Here is a 12,999-nt window from a genome sequence, read left to right as displayed (position 1 = left end):
CCGTACAGACCACTGGCAGCCGGCACAGGCCCCCCGAGAGGCCCGTACAGACCACCGACAGCCTGCACAGGCCCCACCCGCACACACAGACACGCACAGCATCCGCCCACGCACCGCCCACACTCTTCCCCCCTCCCGAAAGGGTTTTTTTTAATTCCGATATTTCTGTCCCATTGACTTTAATGGGACTTCCGGGATCGGAATCGGCGATACCCGATACTTTTTTTTAGATCGGCCGATCCAATCCGATCCGATATTTTTCAATATCGGGTGGTATCGCTCAACACTAGTCATAATAGCTCATTGTAGTCATTTTGTCTTATTTCGTCTTCTTGTGCTTTCTTCCATATCTCCAGACACGTTTATCTGCAGTCTCTGACACTGTACATGCTTTCTCCTCACTTTCAGCTGTTAAAATCTGTATACAGATCCTCTTTTTTATATTCCTATGACTAAGAGATTGAAGGAAGGGGAAGCAGAGAGAGCTGTCAGATTTCTAACATTTTTGCAAAGTAATCAGCTATATAAAGAACTTACAGACATTCTGCAGCAGGAAAATAGTAGAAATTTTTTAATAAAGACAAATGCCGTGGCTTGTTATGCTCACAGACCTTGGCAAGGTGAGTGCTGGTGTGCAGTCACAGGACTCTGCCCCAAGGACACAGGGCTAGAGTCCCTCTAGACCCAATAATGCTTGGCGCCGCTACTGAGGCGCCAGGAGAGGCTACGCTAATAGAGTATCGCATGAAGTGCCTACAGCTTCTAGAAAGTGCACTAATGGTGCACGGTGCCGCACTAACGGACGCTGCTGGACATGCAGCTCAGTCGTGCCTTGTGCTGGATGGCACACTCTGGTGCTAACACAAGTGGAGAGACCTGGATGCACTGTGGCGCTTAGGCAATGCCACTACTAGGCACTGACTCTAACTCTAATAACCCTATAACATGCACAACCAAGGGAGGGAGTCTTAATGAGTCATTCACCAGAAACATGCATCCATCATCAAACACACCAGTACATAATTCTATCCTAGTGCATGACCGGGCGGCCATGCGAGGCTTTTAAAGTTGCAGCCTTCCGGGACCTTCCTAGTGGTCCAATCAGAGCAGCAACAGAACCTGAGCATGTGACCTCCAACCTCCAATGAGAGATCGTCCCACGGGCATGCTCAGTGGAGCAAAAGAGGGACTTAGTCCCAGGAACTGCTCGCTGCTGGATATTGGGGATTGCTGTAGCTGGACCAGAGGTGGCAGCAGCAACCAAACTAACAGCACTGGCCTGGGCAAGATGCCGGGATCGACGTCTCTGCTGAGCAGCCTCCTCTGCGGTCAGGGAAGAATGGGCGACCGCAGAAGGCAAGGCTCGGGATTCCTACTGTGCAGAGGAAGAAACCCGTCGCCTAACGTTTTCCCACCCTCCTAGGGCCCCCTTCCTCCTGAGCCTCACTATGCTCAAAGGTCACGATGAGCAGAGGAGTGTGGATGTTCTACACAGGCTCCAAAGTCCTATCCTCTATACCATGACCCTTCCAGTCCATCATATAGTACTTTTTGCCACGTACCACCCTGAACCCCACAGTGGCATTCACCTCATACTCATCCAAGGACAAGCCGATGTCCCGGCAGATAACTCGGAAAACCGGGACATGTGGACGGGCTTAAGGAGGGACACATGGAAGGTATCAGTGATACCCAGGCATGGAGGAAGGGCCAGGCAGTAGACCACCGGATTGACCTGTTCGAGGACTTTAAAGGGACCTATATAGCAAGGCGCAAACTTAGTGGACTCAACCCGCAGCCTGATGTTATGGGCGGAGAGCCACACTAAGTTGCCGGGGGCAAATGTCAGAGAGTGACGCCGGTGTGCGTCAGTGGAAGACCTCATTCTCTCCTTGGAAGCTCGGATGGCATCCTGAGTGCGATCCCAAATGTCACGTGCCTCCACCACCCAGTCTGCCACCTTAGAGTCGGTGGATGACACTGGCATGCGCACGGGGATGCGTGGATGCTGGCCGTAATTAAGCAGGAATGGAGTCTGAAAAGTAGAGTCAGCCTCAGCATTGTTTAACGCGAACTCCACCCATGGCAGCAAGGATGCCCAGTCATCCTGTCTAGTCAAGACAAAATGTCATAGCAGGTATGTGACCAGGGTCTGGTTGGCCCTCTCTACCAACCCGTTCGTCTCGGGGTGATAGGCTGATGAGAGGTTTAGCTCAATGCTGAGCAAGCGACAGAGCTCTCTCCAGAGCCAAGATGCAAACTGGGGACATCGATCAATAACAGTCTTGTGCAGCATGCCATGTAGATGGAAGACATGTTTTATGAACAGTGCTGCCAAGGCCCATGCAGAAGGAAGCCGTTAGAGGGTCGCCAAATTCACCATTTTTGAGAAACGGTCGGTGACAACCCAAATGACTGTACAGCCACCAGGCTTGGGCAGACCCACGACAAAGTCCATACCAACCATCTCCCAGGGCCTGTCTGCCATTGGCAGAGGGTAAAGCAACCCAGGGGGTCGTTGCCAAGGAGACTTATTCTGAGCGCAGGAGACGCATGCCCGAATATAGTCTCTGATGTCTCGGGCCATATGCGGCCACCAGTACGTCCTCGCCAGGAGCTCAGATGTCTGCTTTGTACCGAAATGTCCACCCACCCTGGAGGAGTGCGCTCAAGAGAGGACCTCCGGTCGCAGACGGGCAGGGACAAATGTCTTGCCCAGAGGCACCGACTCGAGGGTGACCAGAGCCACAGTTCTCAGGCTCTCAGATGGGACAATTAACTGCGGCTCCTCCTCCTCCGATGACACCACGGAGCGGGAGAGAGCAGCGGCATGGATGTTCTTTTTACCAGGGAGAAAATGAAGGTTGAAGTGGAACCGGGAGAAGAACAGGGACCATCTGGCCTGGCAAGTGTTTAGCCGCTGGGCTGTTTGCAGGTATACCAAGTTTTTGTGGTCGGTAAACACTTGGAAGGGGAACCGAGCCCCCTCCAGGAGATGTCTCCACTCCGAGAAGGCCAACTTCATTGCTAGCAACTTCCTGTCCCCGATGGAATAATTCCTCTCTGCCAGTGAAAAGGTCTTTGAAAAGAAGAAGCAAGGCTGCTTCCGACCTTAAGCGTTCTTCAGGAAGAGGACTGCTCTGGCACTGATGGAAGAGGCATCCACCTCGAAGATGAATGGTTTATCCACATCGGGACGATGTAGGATGGGAGCGCAATCAAAATAGGACTTGATGGAGGAGAAGGCCTTGGAGACCTGTTGCGACCACAACTTGGGATTTGCTCCCTTTTTAGTGAGGGCAACCAAGGGAACTACCAAGATGGAGAAGTGGGGAATAAACGGGCAATACTAATTAACGAACCCCAGAAAGCGCTGCACCACTTTGAGGGAGTCGGGCTCCTGCCAGTCCATTACCACCTGCAGTTTGGTGATTATATAGCCCAGGAAAGGCAAGGACTCCTGCTCGAACAGGCACTTCTCCAACTTGGCGTAGAGGGAGTTTGCCTGTAAGCGGTCGAAGACCTTGCAAACCTCTCTACGATGGGTGTCCATATCTGGAGAGTAGATGAGAATATCATCCAGAGAGACAACCACCGAGGAGGAGAGCATATCCTGAATGATATCATTTACAAAGTCTTGGAAGATGGCTGGAGCATTACAGAGGCCAAAGGGCATGACCAAGTACTCATAATGGCCATCCCTGGTGTTAAATGCCATCTTCCATTCGTCCCCCTCATGGATGCATATCAGGTTATAGGCCCCCCCGCAGATCTAGTTTGGAAAACATCCTCGCTCCCCATAACCTATCAAACAGTTCAGATATCAGGGGCAGAGGGTACTTATTCTTAATATCCTTAATGGTGATGGAGTTAAGACCCATGTAATTGATGCAGGGTCGTAGTTCTCCATGCTTCTTTTGGACAAAGAAGAATCCTGCCCCCACAGATGACACTGATTTCCTAATAAATCCTCTTGCCAGATTCTCCCTGACATATAGAGACATGGCCTCTGTCTCCGGGAGAGATAGTGGATAGACTCGAACCCAGGGAGGCTCAGCGCTGGGCAAGAGGTCAATAGGACAGTCATAGAGGCGGTGCAGCGGAAGACTCTCCGAAGCTTTTTTGGAGAACATGTCTGCATATTGTCGATAGTGTTTGGGGAGAGAGGAAAGATCAGCGGGAACCTCAGTGGAGGCAACCCGTATGGACTCCCTGTGACATCTACCCTCACAGGATTTACTCCACCCGAGAATTCTCCTTGAGGACCGCTCAATATGGGGAGAGTGAAAACGCAACCAGGGACCCCCAAGAGGACCTGATCGATACTCTCGGGCATGATAAGAAGAGATAACGTCTCCTGATGGGAAGGAGAAACCGAGAGGATCAGCGGGATGGTCTGGTGGGTAATCTGAGAGGATAGTGTCGCAACGTTCACCACTCTGATGGTGACTGGCTGAGGTAGTAAATTCAGAGGAATTGCATGCCATTGGGCAAAGGCAGATTACATAAAATTGCCCTATGCCCCAGAATCCACGCAAACCTCCACTGCCAGAGTGGAAGAGCCAAACTCAAGTGTCCCCTTAAAGAACAGCTTAGAGGAAAACGTTGCAGTGTCTGGTAGGCCTCCCCCAACAGCCACCAGATGCGGGCATTTTCCCGGCCACTGTGGGCACCTGTTGGCAAGGTGACCAGCCTGCCACCAGCGATAACAGACCATGGGTGCTCGAGCTGACGGGGACTTGGATCCCGCGCGAGTAACCTTCGTGGCCTCTTGGAATTTGGACACCTGATCGAGAGGCTCCAAAAGTCTAGAGAAAGTAGGTGCCAACCTAAACCTCTGGCCAGACTGGGACCGCTCCACCCCTCGTTACGTAAAACGAAGGTCTATATGGATGGAGACGGTAATAAGCTCCTCCAGTGTGGCGGGAACCTCCCTGGTGGCTAGGGCGTCCTTCACATGATCAGCCAGATCTCTCCAGAACACTGGGATGAGGACTTTGTTCGGCCACTCCAGCTTAGATACCAGAGTCCGGAACTGGATGGCATAGTGGCTGACCAAGGGCGAACCCTTTGTCAGTGCCAGCAGCTGGAGCGCGGAATCATGGGTAACCCGAGGTCCCACAAAGACCTGCTTCAGCGTGCCCAAGAACTGAGAAACACTCTGTATCACATGATCACCACACTCCCACAGTGGTGTGGCCCACTCCAAAGCCCTGCCTGACAGGAGTGAAATGACAAATCCCACCTTAGCCCGCTTGGAGGGGAATTGTGCAGCCAGCAGTTCTAGCTGTATAGCGCCTTGGCTCACAAAACCCCTAAAAGAAGCACTATTGTCCAAGAACTTCTCGGGCAAAGGGAGGCGGGACATAGTCGGGAGTCGGGACAGAGATGGCAGTGGACACACGGGAGGCAGCCTCCGTGGCTGCCTGAATAGCGACTGTGGCAACATCCACAGCCGACGTTGAATGCTTGAGAGCCACCAACCTGCCCTCCAGCTGCTGGATGTACCGCTGCAGTCGCTGTTCGTCCGCCATTACTAGCCAGACCCTGGCGCTAGGATAATGTTAGGGGCTTGCGGAATGCACCAAACAATAGAGATTGCATAAGGTGCGTTCGCAGCCCGGGGTCCACCGTGCAGAGATGTTACCTGCTGCTCAGTAATGGACACAATATGGCAGTATAACAGATGAACATATGTGGGTTAACGTCACCCGGTGTGTACAGGGGCGGACTCTGTTGCCTCACAGAGTCTCACCAACGTGGAACACAAATGCCGTAGCCTGTTATGCTCACAGACCTTGGCAAAATGAGCGCTGGTGTGCAGTCAAAGGACTCTGCCCCAAGGACAGTTCCTCTAGACCCACTAATGCTCGGTGGAGCAAGTGAGGCACCAGGAGTGGCTACGCTAATAGAGTATCAAAGGAAGTGCCTACAGCGCCGCTCTGGCGGATGCCACTAACCAGCCTAACCTTAGGTACTGGAAAGCGCACTAATGGCGCACGGCACCGCACTGACAGTCACTGCTAGACATGCGGCTCAGTCGTGCCTTGTGCAGGATGGCACACTCTGGTGCTAACACGTGTGGAGAGACTTGGAGAGACTTGGATGCACTGTGGTGCTTAGGCAATGCCACTACTAGGCGCTGACTCTAACTCTAATAACCCTATAACATGCACAACCAAGGGAGGGAGTCTTAGTGAGTCAGTCACCAGAAACATGCATCCTTCATCACACACATCAATACATAATTCTATCCTAGCGCATGGCCAGGCAGCCATGCGAGGCTTTTATAGTTACAGCCTTCCAGGACCTTCCTAGTGGTCCAATCGGAGAAGCAACAGGACCTGAGCATGTGACCTCTGACCTCCAATGAGAGGTCGTCCCACGGGCATGCTCAGTGGAGCGAAAGAGGGACTTAGTCCCAGGAACCACTCACTATTGGGGATTGTTATGGCTGGACCAGAGGTGGCAGCAGCAGCAACCAAACTGACAGCACTGGCCTGGGCAAGATGCCAGGATGACTGAGCAGCCTCCTCTGTGGTCGGGGAAGAATGGCAGACCGCAAAAGGCAAGGCTCGGGATTCCTCCTGTGCAGAGGGAGAAACCCGATGCCTAACAGAAGGTTGCTTAACGTTCCATTCAGAAAACAAATGGGAGAAAGTTTTCACACCTTTTTAAGAATAAGGGCAAGGCCACCAAACCCATAGTAATAAATCAACAAACAGATGTGCTCTGCCTCTGATATGCATGTACTTTTACAAACAATATGAAACAGCATTCTGCAATTAAAGGGGTTGTCCAGCCTTATGGTACCAGCCTGCAGCCACTCTACTGTAAATGACTGCAGAGTTGTGAATCGTCAAATCACACGCACTGAACACTGTGATGATTTTATGGTGCTGGCGTTAGGAGTAGCAGGTGCATGACTGCAAGTGTGTCATTTGCATATATGTAGTCACATGCCGACTAGATGGGAGCAACCTCGCCCAATGCAAAAAATGTATTGAGTGAGGCTGAGGCCAGCTACAGTCTTGTTGGATTATGGCCAGGAGTATGCACATCACATACTTGCAGTCACATGATCGCCCACTCACGGATATGGCATGGGCGAATTCTCACAGCTCAGAGTGTAAGGATACACAAGTCTGCAGTCACATAGAATTACCGCAGACGTGTAGCCAAAGACTAGACAATCCAGTATATGTATTCCAGTAAAGCTATACATATAAAAATATTGTAAGGTAATGTCTTACAATTTTGATCAGAATTGTGTAAGCCCGCCTTTCAGCAACAATGATATCCTAAATTCTTATGATTTTTACATGTATAGTTATATTGAAATTTCTAAATTCATTAATTAATCGCATTGTTGTTGCATAGTATTTGTTTCTGTTTTAATATATCGGCCACAGCATATGTGCACCTGTGTAGCAATTAAATATTGGGTGAAATAAGTGGGTGCAGTAAGTTACACGAAATTCAAGGCGTGTGACGATTAAAAAACTAACAAATTGCCTCTTCAGGGAGGAATAAGATTTGAACTCTAGTGCCACCTATTGGAAGTAGCAATCCAAAAAGTCAATATCGAACCTTTAATGAGCCCCGTAGAGTAACTTAGGATTAGTTTTGACACATCTTTAAGCTGCTGTACATCCCCATTAGGTCAGGTCACACTTGCAAGAAACTCGCACGAGTCTCACATCTCAATACCCGGCACTGCCGCCAGCATTCGGGACTGGAGTATATCTATTTCTATGCAGCTGAACGCTCCGGTCAAAGTGTGACCCTGGCCTAAGAAATATACTAGAGCCATTTGTCTAAAGCAGGGGTGGGGAATCTCCGGCAACTTTTCATGTGGCCCGCAGGCAGGTCCCCGAAGTCAGGAATGCTCGGGCGGCAGCCATATCCTGCCAGCTGCTGGCCCTTTAACCCCCAAGTGCACGGTGCGCAGTGTTCATTACAGAATGTTGCATGGTCTGCACATGAATTATGACGTCATCGGGGTCGGCGGTGTTAGCACCCAATGTGCTCCTGTAATCCAGTCCCAGAAGAGGAGCTACTAAAGCAAAATCTACAATGGAATGGTTCACAAATAAAAGTATCCAGGTGTTAGAATGGCCAAGTCAAAGTCCAGACCTGAATCCAATTGAGAAACTGTGGAAAGAGTTGAAAACTGCTGTTCACAAACGATCTCCATCAAACCTCACTGAGGTCGAGCTGTTTGCCAAGGAAGAGTGGGCAAGAATTTCAGTCTCTCGATGTACAAAACTGATAGAGACATACCCCAAGCGACTTGCAGCTGTAATCGCAGCAAAAGGTGGCGTAACAAAGTATCAAGTTAAAGGGGCCGAATAATATTGCACGCCCCACTTTTCAGTTTTTGAATTTCCACAAAAATTTAAAATAACCAATAAATTTTGTTCAACTTCACAATTGTGTCCCACTTGTTGTTGATTCTTCACCAAAAATTTACATTTGGTATCTTTATGTTTGAAGCATATGTGGGAAAAGGTTGAAACGTTCCAGGGGGCCGAATACTTTCGCAAGGCACTGTATATACCGCAGTTCCAGCTTCTCCTATGTGATGTATACACAGCAGTCCCAGTGTCCTCTATGTGATTACATACAGCAGTCCCAGCGTCTCCTATGTGATGTATAGACAGCAGTCACAGTGTCTCCTAATTGATGCTTATACAGCAGTCCCATCATCTCCTCTGTGGTGTATATACAGCTGTCTCTGCATCTCCTATGTGATGCATATACAGTAGTGCCAGCATCTCCTATGTGATTTATATGATTTACAAAACTTATGACAAAAAGTTGACTGCTCTTCTGGCCGACACAAACCTGGAAAACAACTGTGAGAAATAATATTGTCAGTGTCAAGAAGCAGCTCCAGCCGTCACATTAAGGGTGAGTTACCATAATTAATTGTTTGACTAAATATACTGGGGTAATTTTCAAGGTGATCATTTTTGTGTGGCCCCCGAATGATGGTAGAAATTTCCAAGTGGACCACTGCTGGAAAAAGGTTCCCCACCCCTGGTCTAAAGCAATTGTTCATTCTCCATCCCAGCATATATCCGACCATTTTTAAAAGTTAAAGAGGTTAATTGGGAATGAGTTGCACAAAAATGTTTAACATTTTAAGTGATTTTATTCCCCAATATTTATTAAGCAAGCAAGACCAAATATTATTAAATCATCAGTAAAGGTGGTGAATAGTCATGCACATTTAGTTAACACTGGTCGAACCACTGATTTTAATTGGACCTGTCAACCCTCAAATGTGAATTAGATGTTCACCTGTCATATATTTGGCAGATTTCAAGGTATAAAGGATCAGACAGGTTGAATTCTTGGACAATAAGAACTTTTGTTAATCTTGAGTAGAATTTAATTCTCATAAATTTACCTGACTCTAGTAGCCACCATATAAAACAATGTTGATCATATAAAAAGCCTTGCAGCATGACAACCTTACATGAGCCTGTTGCTCGCCCATACTATACCATGCAAACCTCTGTGAATAGTCTCTCATTTAGCCAACCAGTATTTTGCTCAGCACTATACTCATCCTAAAAAATGTGAAAAGACTCTCATGGGACAAACATTGAATTATACTGTAGATTATCCACCTCCAGTAGGTGAAATTGGAAAGCTAATTTTTTTTGTTCTTGAAAACCTAATTTGCATACCTTTTTCCCAGGGAGCATTGCATGACCTATAAGTCTCCATAAGTCACCCTGGTAGGCTCCACAAGAAGAACCTTTACCCCACAGAATTTCTAAATTACATCATAAATAATCTTTGGAGGATAGAATTGGGCGAAATTTACTTTTCATTAGATTCTGACTTGAGGTATATTCCATTTAAAACAAGAGGGGCACTTTAAATCTTAAAACAGTTTGTAGAAGATGTATCTTGGAATGGCACAAAAGGTCATTGTAGCCCTTAAATTAAATATAATGTATGCTCTTTGCTATGACTCACTGCAGGCGTCTCAATATTCTTGGCAAAGCCATTGTTCGAGATTTTAGAACGTGAACAATTATGTGAACTTTAGGAGGACGAGGGTTATTATTATGGAAGATAAAGCTTATATTATGTTTCAAAATAAGGGTTTATAGGTTTTCTGTGAAAAAAAAATAGATATAGACTAGTTCAATTTGTGTAGAAGTACTTCTGGGATTGGGAATAGTACTGCCTGTTCCTTCCATTTATTTAAAACATAGCCTGTCAACACATGTCAAGTAAATAGAAATGGAAATCTGTACTGTAATGCAGAATGTTGTATGGTACAAGATTTATATTTCACAGGCTGCAGCCAGAAAAGCACTTTCCTAGTGGATATTACATCTATCAAATAAACAGATGAAAAGATATTACGATCTATCAATGGCTTGAATATCACAAGTATAGGTTGTGCTTCTAAGACGTGTTTTATACCTACATAATTTACAATTAAAAGTAATTACAGATCCTCTGTTTATGCTGCATTTGGTTGCCTATGTTTGCTGTCTATGCCAATACTGCCAGTGAATACAGCCAGCATTTTGATTTACCGCTATTGACTAGATGTAAACCTAAAAAATGTCTTTATGGCATACTTCATGGTGATATACTGTATTTGAAGACATTACCGATTACACTTTCCAATGCATACGCATCAATGACGTAACTTCAATCTTATGGTCTCCAATGGGCCCCCTACTAATGTGAAGGGTTAAAACTAAAATCAGAGCTGAAGTTTCACTTCTCCATTTCTCTGAAGGTTTCGTTTCTTCATTTTTGTTGCTGTAAGATAAATTTTTGTAATTGGCATGGGCTGTCATGAAACCAGACTGTTCTCATCAGGTGCAAAGATAAGGGGCTCGGGGGGGGGTGTATTGCTCTGAATATGCCATTATACTACTTTCTACGCTATCTAGGTACGGACATATATGCAGTACCGGTTTCCTTGCAATATTATTGGCTTATAAAGTGAAATGATTTTATTGGTAGTTGAGAACTTTGCATAATTAAGCAAAATATTATAAAAGAAGTGACTACAATAAATGGTTTACCGATCTCTTTGGATCGTCCCATACAGAGACACGTCTCCGTTTGGTCATTTGAGTTGCTAGCAACACTCTGTGGAATAATTTGGACATTACTGGCTCAACCGTGAAGGGTTAATTTAACTCTCTCCCTAACAGCTGCCGCCCAACGTGGGGCCCCCAAACAGGGACGCCTCTGCCCCCGGAGGACAACAAGACAAAGGACCCTCAGAGCGGACAACGGTGCTGGAAAATTGGGACTGATCATCCCCCACGACAACCACGGTAAGTTGGCAGTTATGCTGTTCAGACTGACCGTTTGGTGTGGTTTTCCTGTGCTTGTTGCTGCAAAGAGGATCTGAGGTTTGTCGCCGTGGTGGGGTGATTCATGGGTGGAATCATATAGAGGTGTAGTCCCGTTGGGGGCCCAGTGCTCGAACCGTACCTCATAAGGGACGGACACCCCGGATTGACCAGTGATTGTGACTCTCTTTATAGTCAAAATATCCTGAAGTCCTGAATTCACTATTAGAGTCAGGTGTGGTGACGTGATCAAAGACTGGGTAGGATACGTAACTCAGGTATATATAGATATATATATAACCAGAGGTGTCCGGAGGGATAGTCTGAGACGCCCTCCTCCTTTCACTGAGTACCGTGAATTTTGGGCAATCCCAGAGGGGAATTATTGTCCCTGTGGAACAAACTGTACGGCCGCTTCAGTATTGTGCACAATTGAAGTAAGGGTATTTAGCTCTAAAGGAGAGAATTATGTTTCTGTGGAAGAAAAAGAAAAGTTTGGAATTGTGTGAAGGATCAGATACTGTTAGTCTTATGATTCAAAGACAAGGAAAGAAATCTGTCAGGAATGTAGGAAAAATATTTTCGATTTTGGGATTTCCTAAGGGCGGGAGGCTACAGCCTACGCTATGGGACGAAGGAGTTAAAAACAATAAAGGGAGGTTGACTGATGATGGATTGCTTAAAGGCACTGAGGAATTCCGTGGCTTGGCACATGAATTGTATAATGAAGGTTATGTGAAAATTGAAGAGCAAGTGAATTCTGATTGTTTTTATTGCTATGTGGAAAAAGGAAAATTGTCTAACACTGTGAAAAAGACTGAAAGTGTTGTGGTACAGGAAAGAATTGAGAATGTGATTAAAGAAGACACTGAGATCGAGGCTAATGTGTTGGGCAGGAAAATAGTTAAGAATGATTTGAAACAAGAAGTTTCCCTGCTAGATGATAAGGTCCCTCCACAGGAAATCAAGCCTCTCCTCCCGACTGCAAGCTCTGTGCCCCTTAACCCTAAGGCACTGATGTATCCTGGACTACCAAAACTCAGTATGCCCCCACCCTATGATCCTGCCGGGTGGATCTGTGCTGTATGTGGAGTTACTAATCCTCAGTGGAGAGAGGTCTGTTACAATTGTGGTACGAGGAGACCGGGAGTAGCAGCCCCCACCTTTCCTCTGTTGAATGCTGACGGTACTTATTATCATCCGCAGCCAGCCCCAGTCCCCGCTATGCCTAATATTGCTAGTGGTTATGAATATACACCCCCTCCTACTTTAGTTACCAGGTCAGAGACAGGATGCTCAGATGAGATAGAAGATTTCCAGGAAATGTATTCCAATATTATTCCTGGACCTCACAGTCACGATGTGCTCTTTAGGATAGGGACAGGGGATCTCACAAAGCAGCATGTTGGGGCCATAGTAAATGCCGCAAACAATCAACTCTGCCATGCTGGAGGACTGGCCGCAAAAACTTCACAGAAAGGCGGACCCATGATACAGGAAGAATCTGATTCATATATATAAATGTATGGCCAGGTAGAAACAGGATAGGCTGCAGCAACCAGAGCAGGAGAGCTGCCGTGTCAATATGTAATACATGCAGTGGGACCACGATATGACCCTATCAATATTCCTAGGTCCCAACAATTGCTTACTGAGG

This window comes from Dendrobates tinctorius, unplaced genomic scaffold (genome assembly GCF_039654945.1).
Source record: "Dendrobates tinctorius isolate UK_male_01 unplaced genomic scaffold, ASM3965494v1 ptg000113l, whole genome shotgun sequence".
NCBI lineage: Eukaryota > Metazoa > Chordata > Amphibia > Anura > Dendrobatidae > Dendrobates > Dendrobates tinctorius.
This window is presented reverse-complemented; position numbering follows the sequence as displayed.